The sequence below is a fragment of the Rhopalosiphum maidis genome, chromosome 1, assembly GCF_003676215.2.
Source record: "Rhopalosiphum maidis isolate BTI-1 chromosome 1, ASM367621v3, whole genome shotgun sequence".
Classification (NCBI taxonomy): Eukaryota; Metazoa; Arthropoda; class Insecta; order Hemiptera; family Aphididae; genus Rhopalosiphum; species Rhopalosiphum maidis.
This window is the reverse complement of record NC_040877.1, coordinates 29,248,557-29,261,096: the sequence shown is the minus strand read 5'-3', so window position 1 is coordinate 29,261,096 and position 12,540 is coordinate 29,248,557. Positions and strand designations below refer to the sequence as shown.

The following is a 12,540-nucleotide window of genomic DNA, read 5'->3' as shown; positions in this document are numbered from 1 at the left end:
TAAAATAACAGCGTATATAGGATAAAGTTTAATATTAGAATGTTCGTATTACTGTTATTATTGTGTGTTGCAATTTCTGATAGGTATAATAAACTAGAACAAACAAGTCGAAAATAAACATACGAGTAAAACTAAACAAACGTTATGACTATATTATTATTATTTTTTTTTTTATTATTATTATTATTTTAATTAATTGTTTTTTAAAATACGATTTTATATGTTAGTTTGTAGAGCAAATCATTGGTTAAAAAAAATATATGTATAAAAATGTGTATAATACCTAATGTTAATATATTATAACGCGACCTCTACAATTTATTATTACACGGAACTCTAAAAAAAAAAAAATGTTATCTGAATTGGTCACAATATAAGTTTATTATAAAATCAATACTACCCCCTCACTCTTTCTCTCCGAATATATATATATATATATATATATATATATATAGTTATACAACATTATTATATATTATTATTAGTTACAAAACTATCGTTTTCAAAATGGTAAGCCGACGTAGCAGATCATGGATATATATATATATATATATACATATAATTGATGATGGACACCGCCACAGTTATAATATCTTAGTTTTCCATCACACGTAAGCACTGTAGTTTATGGGCGATTGACGATGAGTATAGTTATATCACACTTTATATTATACGTATAAATATATATCGTCCATTATATTATTATCTGCTACTCAACTCTCATTTTCAGGTTACTAGGTCGTTGCTACACATAGCTATATATAATACATTCACATGAATATATAAGAACTGATTCCAAATATTACGACACCGTAATACCGTATATGATATTTATTACGATCACGTATCGCTTAGCGATCTCGACCCGATTTTAGTCTAAAGATACTCCGTGTTCGTCTATTTATTTTGTATGAATCGTATCATCGATTCGTTTATTAATTACAAAATAGAATAAGATCGTTTTTCAACATGAACTTGTGAATAAAGTACACACTATACGATAATTTAAATCGTGTTCTACAATCTGGATTGTTTTTTTTAAAGAAAAAGTCTTTGTAAAATGCGTGTACTAAATAAGACTAATTAATTTTTTACCGGACTTTTTCAATGCATTTAATTATGCTATGTAACTCAAAAACTATGTTTAGCTAACATGATACATTAATATTATTTACGAGTCGTTGAATAAATGGATATATAACCCTTATTCATATAATATTTATTCTGAAAGGTACACAGTGTATTTAAAATTTAAAATGTTATATCAATACCTACTAAATATAACATATAACATGAATTTTATATCAATTAAATAAGAGTGTTCAATTTCCTATGGTTTATATAATTAAAAAAATTACTAATGACTAATAAATATAAACAAATACATTACACAATTAATAGTAATTATTACATAAAATCGTTATGGAGCTGTAATGGATATAAAGACTACCTACGTAAACAAACGTTAGGAGTATATTATACATTATTTATCACTGCAATAATATACCTAAATAAGTTTAAAGGAAATATCATAACTTTAAAATTTCGTATTCCTATCTAGATTTATTTATATTTATTACTTACTTTAATCGATATAATCAAATTACTTTTTTTAATATTTAACATAATAATAGTAAGACTCATAGGTATAAAATTTAGTTAGTTAAAACATATAAAAACTAATTTTATTAAACTAGAATTTAATTAAATAATCTTAAAAATAAAATGCTTCAAATTGATATCCAGATACTTATCCAAATAATTTGCATTAGTAATTTAATTTTATGAATTTTTAAAAATCAATAGTTAGGTAGGTAGTGAAAGAGATATTATGTGTATCACGAAATTATATTATTACAACTATTGATAAATATTATTTATTCTTATATTATGACTGTTAATGTATTATATAATATAATATAATATATTATAATATAATATAATATATAAATACTATAATATGATGTTTCGGTGTTATTTACCTTATTGCAAAATTTACAGATAATTAAATGTATAAGTTATATTACTTTATTAAACTTAATAATACCAATAACCGTACTAAACTACTGGTTTTTATTAAATGTATTGAAATACTCAGAAAAATATTTTGCTTCGGAATAAAAAATAAAAAATTTCATTGAAAAAGTAGAAAATATAGTTATTAAATTCAAAAAAAATTACGGAATGTCATTCATATTTCAAAAAAGTTTATAACTTTTCAAAATAATAAGTGTAGACACTTAAATAATGGATACAATATTTAATAACAATAATATACATGTATTTAATATTTATACCCATAGGTGTGCGCCGAATATTTTAATGTAAACATGTTAATATACAGTGAAACCTCTAAATACCAAAATTTTGTCCGCTATATAGAAGCAGGAATTTATTTTAAAGGAGGTTTTTGTGTATTGTATGATAGTATATATAAACAAAATGTTACACTATAATTTTCGCGTGAATTGCAGTGGCTGATAAAACAATTTTATAGAACTCGCATCCATCTGTATTGTTACAGGTTATCCTTAATTGGTAGTTTTCAACTTATAATATCAGTTGCAGTCAATATCACCGCATTACCTCGACATGTGACAGTTTAACATAATAATACGATGTCGTCATTAATTGGTGGATACCATAATAGTGTGAGATGCTTGTCACGTGCCACTCACAGCATATCGACTATAAGATTATACCTACATTTTTAAAAATAAATAATATTTTACGATCTAGGTCATACGGCGATTATAATATTATACGGTTTCTCATTGTGTTGACGGTTAAGACATTTTTATTTATACCACGGGTGTCCGTCGGAATTATCTATGGAGAAAAAAATGTCTGAAAATATTATTTAATATATTTTTCTTTTACTATACTGTAATATTCTTCATTTATTTTTATAGTTTGCAGATATTATATAAAATTATAATTATATAGCTAGCTTATACTTATACCGTACGCATTTTTAAATTGCATTCATAGCGAGAGTAAAAAATATTGTGCTTGTTACCCGAGAATATAAAATACGCGAACTTTAAGTAAACAATACTTAGTTTAAGGGAAAAAGACATTTGAGTGCTTTAACAAAAATAATCATAAAAAAAAAAAAAAAACTTTTACCAAACAATTTGTTATCATATTCTATTTCGCTTCTCTGGTGTATATTTGTAATAATAATGCCTCTGTATAAATTTTTATATATGTCGCATGCTACCGTTTTTGTATTTAATTTAAATATAAGCTCTATCCCATGCATAATTCTATATAAAGCCCTGCTCCTACTCTCAATCCCCTCGGGCTATAAACCCTGCGTCTGACCATATTCTGCTGTAATTACAGTTTGATGACATTTCATTGATTGGCTCATTATAAGACTGTCTGAACGCAATCTGAACGCTATACTAGCAGATTCTGTACTGCCATATAGTACCTAATCGGATTTTAAAATACTATTTCATCCTCATATGTTTTAATAATTGGCCATATTATTTTATAATTCATTTTCTGCCCATCATTTATTCATTATTATTATTGCAAAACGAACAAATGCAATAATACACGAGTATAATATATTATATATTAATGTTTATTTTATATGTTCAGTTATGAAATTCAAATTATGTTGGTAGGTACGTATAATTATTCTGCAGCTAAATCAATTTGTCACTATATGGTTAAATTCAAAAATAGTCATTTAACTTTATAACACCATTATCTACTATTTAATAGGCATACGTAAAGTATAAGCTTTTAGTTTCACAGTTTCTTAAGTTTTTTTTTAATAATTAAATAATAGAATTTGAGTAACTGTATGGAACTTGTTAAATTGGAACACCAGACATTCCTGATTAAAACGACTTCCATTCCATATACGTAGTGAGACTGTCGCGGTGATTTCCTATTTCCCTGTATTAGCTATAGAATAGCACTTATATTACATGTATATGGTATTGACCTATACCTACTCTAAATTATATAGATAGATACATTGAATATAGGTACCTACTTTTTAGTGTTATTTACTTTAATATTTTATTAAAATAATTTCACTTAGAATGCGTAAGTAATTTTTAGTTTTTAGATTTTAATCTGCAGTATTAATACGTAGTATACAAGCCTTAATTGTTGGTAAAGATTTTTTTAGTGCAAATATACTACGTTACATGTTTACTCATAAACTATGAGTATTATTTTAATTTTATATGATTATGTATAATGTATACAATGACACAATGTACATATTAGCTGTGTCATATACATATTTGTTTATAGTCAATTATAACATTTTTAATTGACATACGTCGTTTATATACCTATACATACGAGTATTGTGGTATCGTTTGAAATTATTTCGGGTATTTCTACCTAATTCTACTCAACACATTGTATTCGATTTTATATATTGGTATAGATTTATTTATGATCCCATAAATTACAAAAACTCAATATTTTTTTTTATCATTTGATCTCAATTAAAACCTTTTTATATATGTTTTATGTTGTGATAGTCTCTCATGCATTGTTAGATAATATTTTATTACACACAAAAAAATCGTATACTATTTCTATTTTGTTGAAACCCAAAACCAAATAAGGGTGAAATTCATTTTTTTTTTTTTTTTTTGTACAACTGAAGAAACACCTTGGTGTCATATTTTCGTGGTTCCTCCTTATGTATAGTAAATGTAAGTAGATATGGAATTTTATTTATTTTAGACTTTTTTTTAAATGTTATCTTTTATAGTATAATATTGTCGAGCTTATCTATGAAACTAAATGAAATATTTTTGAAAATAAATTGTATCAATTAAAGTAAGTATAATAAATTAATTACATTTTATATTTAAATTTGAATTCTTGTTTCACTATAGTATATACAAACTGAAATTCATTCTTTAAAGATTTAATTGTTAATTAAATTGGTTAAAGCTTTTATTACAGTTGTGAAAGGTTGTTAAATTATACACTGAACACCGAGTGGGATTCTAAATGTATAGAGGGAATTGTAAATTAGCCGAAAATAACGAAGGGTATTAAATTTAAGTCATTTCGATTACAGACTGTTGACCCGAAAATAACCCCTTTCTAAATCTTATAGTCTCTTTTTTTCCTTATAGAGAAATGCAAATGTAAAACAAACTCTTTAGGGATGTCTCATAATAATAACATTTATTCGTTTTTTTAAACTGGTGCATATAATTATCTACAGTTTAATATTTTAAACTATGAACTAAACAATGATGTATATTTAATTTATGAATGATCAATAATTTGATTTAATAATAATACAAATATAATATATAGGTATATATGGTTTTATTACAACTTCAAATAATGTAAGATGAGTTATTCTAAAACATTTTATTTTAATATCTCAACTCAAAACTATCTTGTCAACGTTTATATAGTACCTATGAAAAAGCTTTGATGTTCGTTTGTAAACAATCTCTATTCAAGTACAATGATAACCTAGCTAATATCATTTCTTTCAATTGTATCATCTAAATTATTATATAACTTAAAAAAACTACTGCAAATGTGAATGAAACCGATCAATTTCTTATACTCTTAATTTCTTTAATCTGCATTTCTTTTCTTGATGAAATATAAAATAAATAACTATTAATAACCCATGATAAATAGGTATACGAACGTATTTGCTTTTAAATTCATTTCTTAGCTAGGTACTCCTTCGTGTATAATATATTGTTGTGCAATACACATAGTCATCGCTTATATTGGTTGCGTATAAATTCTTAATTTAAATGTTACTACAATTTCAATCGACATTAGCATTCACACAATTGCACAGTAGGAGTTACCCAAATATACATAATATGTATGACATTATTCATATATCATCAATGTATCGTATACTTGTGTCGATAAATTTGCATTATACGGAAATGTCGAGTATTTGACATTTTATATAGGTAGTTGAATGGTGAAGAAAATAATATGCATAATATAGTATAGATGAGACTATATTATTATTATATTAACAAACACTGCGAGGGTAGTCACTATTGTAGTGTGTACTACACATTTAAATCAATAAAAAACAATAATTTTGCTGCGGTGTATACAAATTTACTTCATCATTTATACAAATTAAACGAAAAAAACAACCTAAATTATTATTAAAGGTAACCTATTTACGACGTAAATGTGTGTTCAATTCCAATGTCAGTAGATTACGAATTACGAACACGTATCCCATAATGTTGTTATCATGCGGATAATTAATCGAGATATTATTTGGATTTTACGAATCTGTGTATCAAAACCCATTATACACTGATTACACTACAATATTTCAGTGAATAATAATATTTAATATTATACTGCAATATTGCATTATACACAACTGCAATACATTTTAAAAAATTATCGTAGAAGCATCTTCATATTATTACGATGAGAAACCTGCGAACAATATACATTTAGATGAGTGATGTACTAAAAGTAGCTACGTGTCTTATCTTAACTCGCAGCTCTGTGGTTCGTAATCATCAGGAAACGTGCTACGTTTTTGGTCGGACCGGATGTAATAATGAGACTCGCAAATATCCGTAAACGAGACTCGTTTCACCGGAATGTCGTCACATCGTACGGGGCACTTCGCGCACTAGGGAATGGCGACGCTAAAACAGTTTGTTCGAGATATCGGAGGTAGAGTAAACGGTCGGTAATATGATAATGGCCAAACGTTTTCCATTTAGACTGACAAACGGAAAATATCGTGGTTTCCCGTTTGCGAATATCGTAAATCACATGGTTTAGTTTTAACATCGATCGTAGTATAAATTCAGTGACCGCGTGGTCATTCACATTATAAACGGGGTATACTCGCGCAATCGGAAGGCCGTGATAATTCCCATCATCGGCAAACCTGCGTTTCGACCAAACCGCGTTTTCACGTCATAATATTCATAACCCGCGAATGCGTATTGAAATATCTAGTGGTTTTCAGTGCGGTGAAATTCTATCGGGACGTGTCCAAATTGTCCGACGGTGTCCCCATACACACAGTGTATATTTATTTGCACGATGGTTCGTGGTTTTCGGTCTGACATTTTTGCATAGCCCGTTTCCCGACAATTACTAGGTCAAAAAGCCGATGGCGGCAAATCAATCAAGTATAATACGCATGTAAAATATATTATATTATGTGCGTGTGTTATTCACAATAATATTATGTGTCGTTCCTTGTGGAAATAGACATGGACATGTACTTATACGACCGTTACTGGCGTTATTTATTATATGTTATGATGCATTTTCGTAACCCAGTGGATCGGTGATGCTTATTCTATACATTTATTCCACACGTGTTAAACGTTTAACATATCTGTGTAATATATAAATGTCAGTTTGTATTACCAATATAAATAAATATAAATTTTATTTCGTGTCAAATATTTTAATATTCAAAACAGACTCAACAACAGAGAAAAAAATATGTTTATGTTTACCAAATTTCAATAACCAATATGTAACTTGTAAGTTATAGACAAAATAATGTATCGGTATGTATTAAATATTAATTTTAAACTATTATAAAATAATTTCGAATCAAAGTAACAAATAATTGCCATATAAGTAGGTACCTATTGTATAAACATTTATAGTTCTAACTATTATGAACGCAATTATTTTGTATAAGTACATAAAACAGCACTATCCGGGGCAATCGCCCAGATTTCCTAAAAACGTTTCTGATACGAATGCGCGTGATCACGGTTATAAGTTATCGAGATATAATTGGCAATTAGAGTCGGTTATAATATGTATGCCGTGGTGTACTTTTCACGTAACCTTTCGATTTTCTAAAATGGGATGCAGTGCATCGAATCCTTTTGTTTGGTGAAATAAATAAGACGTGTAAACAATGTTATACCCACCTATCTATATATAGTATCAAAAAGAGTCTTTGCACTTTATTGTGTGAAATCCATAAATAATTATATGCAAATATGTATATACATACTACACTCGACAGCAATTGGGATGAAAAAGGGTTTGTTGGTTTTTTTTATATGTAATAAAATCGCATTTACATTTTGTTCTTCCATCATTTATCGATTCGCGCAGTTTTGACGACGGCGGCTGTCACTCGACGAAATACGAATTACGTGTAGCTGCGTGTACGTATTAGGTGTATTGTATACAAATATACCATACATACATATATGGCCACCTGTGTAATTTACATCGGTCATCATCTCGTCGTTATCGGTTTACTGGAAATCCGATGTCTCCCGAGACATTCTTGTCGAAAAAACTAATTTTCAAGTTAAAAGAAACAGACATTACACTATATACTCGCGATTTGTCATTATCTCAATAAATGCATTATATCCCGTCGCACCCCTCCACCCGCTTATATACATACACACGCACAAGCCTTCCACAATACGTCACAACCGTGACTATACATATATGACTATTAGAAGATCTTTGCATAATATGATGACGGCGTATAGTGCGAATATAATAATACGCAACGATCGACTTTGAACCAACACTGCAGCGACCTCTACACGCAAACTCCAGTGCTTTCACCCGCGTTTTTGTGAAACGCGTAGACACCTGGTCGCGCATTGGCTACTCTGCGTCAATATATCTATAGCAATCGGTTCCGACGAAAAAACGATTTACGCGATGGTCCATCGACTTTTGATTGTCGTGGATGAAGAGGCAAGCACTGATTCGCTGCGTGTGATTGTACTATGTATATTGTATAGTATTATTCCACCGAACTTACACCCCGTTGATCATCGTTGCAGCAGGGGTCGCGATTTCGACTTTTCTTATGATGCGTATATTGTATACACTGCCGAGTCGGATAAAAATAAGTTATTTCTTATCCCCGAATGTATATAATACGCATGTCTGATTATTTTGTAACACTGTGAACAAAAATAACAATAATATTCCCGTTTTCTCGTATAACCGGGATGTGATCATTCCGATTTCTACTCGGAAACTCGATGTCCGCGTCACATAGCGTTTTATAGTACAGTTAGTACGTATTTATATATATATTATATAAAATTCTGTATTGTCAACTGTTTTCCAAAAGTTAAAAATGTCCATTTCGTATTAACAATAAGTTTCGATGACTATTATGTCATGGAAACTTTATAATTAAAACTTACATATAGATCTATGTACAATAAACATAATATATATATTATATAGGTCCCTATATAGCTGGGCCTGCCTAAAATCACGTATTTTACGCGACGGTATTATGTATTTTGTCCGAAGATTATAAATTATAATACATGGCATTAGGGTAAAGAGACGATTTTAAACCGTTCGGTATTTGAAGTAATATTGTTGTTTATTACACCACATCTACATGAAAGGGTAGCGATTACACACGATAATAGTAACGAGTCCGAAAATTAGATTAGTGGAGGGTGCAAACATTATACCTCTTCGTATCTCTAGATATACCGCAGTTAACAAGTTGTAATGTCCCGGCGAACAAATATGGAGACATAAATCGTGTCCTGACGAAAACATGTACCTAGTAGTTCATAAACATGAGTTATCCATTAAATACATTTTAGAATTTTTTCATAATTTGATACATCGCAAGATATTCTTAACATAAATGTATTCGCAACTTTTTTTGGTTTGGAAAGTAGCGAACCAAAAGAATACCTTGCCCATTTTTTCATTTTGGAAAACCGATTCTTATATTCTATAACCTTATTTTCCTAGAAAAAAAATGCCCGACTTTTTACGATAAATAAAATAATTTTTTTTTTGTGTGTGTGTATAAGTAGTATATATTTGTATGTCTGAGATTTTGAAAGTTCAAGGAGAAATATCTGCTTCAACACCATTTATTTTTCAATCAAACACGAAATCATAATAATTTTGAAAAAAGTTTTTTGTAAGAATGTAATTTCAGAATTATTATAATTTTGTGGGAAAAATAAATGGTGTTGAGAAGGATATTTCTGCTTGAACTTTTAAAATCTCCCTGCTGAAAAGTGATATAAACATATACATTATGGTTTTTAAAAATCAGTATTTTTTTCGTGTTGCACATAAAAAAACTTTGGCTTGAGCGAGATATCCCCCCTTAAACTTTTAAAATCTCCCTGCTGAAAAGTTCTATGAACATATAAATACTTACTACCTGTATAGTTCAATATTAAATGTTACATATATGTTGTTAATTATATTTCATATTACCTACAATTTTATTGTATCTATATTGCCTATATTTACCGACTTATATTTGTTCATTAAACAATAATATAAACTATAAATATTTTCACGATTTGACCAAAGTGTATTATTTCTAAGAACAAATATGAACAAGATTAATCTCGTAATATCGAGGAGTTCCGACGAAAAAGACTACCGGACGCGATTCGTGTAATCCCAGAAATAAGTACAAGCCACAACTTGTGGCCCACAACTCGCGTACCCAATAAAAATTACCGGACACAAATCGCTATTGTATAGGTACATAGACAATGTATATACTATATTATGTGGTATTATATTACCCGACAACGCAAACACGTGCGGAATTGTTGATATATATGTCATATACACACACAAGTGCCAAGACCTGTGTTACTTGCATAAGTAAGACGTGCTTGTGCGTGTAGGTGTATACGTTACATTTTGTAAGTGCGACGCTATATTATTTTATATATATATATATTATACCGTATAAAACTATAATAATAACAACAATAATAATGATCGTAATAGTAATAGCCCAATATTGCGTATGGTTTTGGCACAGACGGCGCGCGTGTTGCCGTTGGCAACGTGGCGGGTTTTCGAGGGGGGCATTGATTTTTTAATTCCTCTCGCTCACCTCCCGTCCATCGGCCCGCGTACTAGCGCGTCGCACACACGGGGCGGCCACCCCTTTCCGCGTCCGGTCACATGTTCCACACAGCCGCCGCGCCGCCGCTACTCTCCCGCACACGCGATATGCGCCGCTCCGTCGCTCGCGCCTGCGCGCCAACCCCCCCGAAAACGTTGTATTGTACTGCTATACGATGTACACATCATGTGATATCTCTTTCGGGCTCTCTTATCGCGCGCGTACCGTTTTTGTTTTTTTTTCCGGTGTTTATCCCATACTTTCGCGTCGTGTGTGCGCGTCTACCGCGACCGTCGCCGCCCCCGACGGCAGCGCTCGATTTGTTCCCATGTCCGATCGCCGGACGCGGTCGCACGCCTCGTCCCGCTCTGACGTCGTTCGGTTACCGACAGAAATACGTCATCGCCGCCGCCGCCGCCGCCACCACCACCGCCGCACGAAAGGATAAGGTAGGCGAATTTTTTGTGATTTACCTACACGCGCCGCGATGACGACAGGTACTATACTTCTGCAGCAGATATCACACACACACACACACACTGACTATATATATCGAAACATATTCATAATTGCAATAACACATGACATACCACCGCGTGCATGTACTATTTCGTACCCATATACGTATATATATAATGTGTGTGTGTAATATATATATATATAACGTTGTAATTTTAAGTACCCGCGAGCCATGGGATAGCACGTCCATTTCGGGTACTCGGGAGTCGATCGTTAGCGGGGGGTCTATCGTCGGTACGTCGTTTTTGTTATAAAATATCAAAACCGGAAATCGCGTGAAAAACGGAAGTTCAAACAGAAAAAATACTATAATTTAGCAGCTAAACCCGCTAAACTAAACGTGTAGGTCCTGTATTATGTGTATGGTGTGTATGTAAAACAATAAGACACGCGTCGTTCCGATTGGACGACGACGCTGAAGAACACTGTTCGGTTACAATTGTATACCGTCTGCACTCGTAAAGTGTAACGGAAAATGCAATACGAACGGCGAACGCGTGGTCAGTAGTTTGGCGTCGTCGCGATGAAAAAAAATAATGCACTGGCGCACGTCCAAACATATAGGTAGTGTTTATAGGTTTTTTTCGTACACACGGCAACCATATGCCCATTAATATATTTTTTCATTAATATCGGATCTTCTGCGAGTTGGACGCACGCACCGTATAGTATTATAGCAGATATACGCACTTTTACGTGCGTCTTCCGCTTTACCTTTATACCCGCTCTGCAGCAGCTATACAACATCGGAGTGGGTGCTTATATTTTTACACTGGATCACGTTACGGCGACAAAACGTAAAAATATTTTAACGTGTATACATAGTAAAATCGATAACGTTATGCAATATCGGGTTTTTACTGTCTTATTGTATGTATATTTTATGTACATAAACGAGTGAATATATTGAAAAACGGTACAGCCGCCAAGGCATCGTGCTCGTGGCTAATCCTCGACGAGTAAACGCGTACACGACACGATTTTATACATTATTTTATATGTATATACATACTACATACAACATATACATATTATATTAGTTATTAGTTGCTATAATAGTTTTCCATATTATTGGTCATGGACATTTTAAAGTATCAAATATTATTTCTTCCGACTCCAAAGACAAACTGCTGCAATATTATGTA

At 31.1% G+C, this 12,540-nt stretch overlaps 1 protein-coding gene across 5 annotated transcripts in view; it reads left to right on the top strand.

Annotated features, from left to right (window-relative positions):
- The window catches only part of LOC113550026 (uncharacterized protein CG43867), an 88,119-nt gene that overhangs the window by 65,348 nt on the left and 10,231 nt on the right, over window positions 1-12,540 (top strand). The window contains exon 1 of one of the 5 annotated variants that reach the window (XM_026951646.1): window positions 11,107-11,325. The exons of the other annotated variants lie outside the window; for them this stretch is intronic. The gene's annotated coding sequence lies outside the window, so the exon portion shown is untranslated. Of the gene's footprint in view, window positions 1-11,106; window positions 11,326-12,540 lie in introns of those variants that run through there. 5 annotated transcript variants of the gene reach the window in all.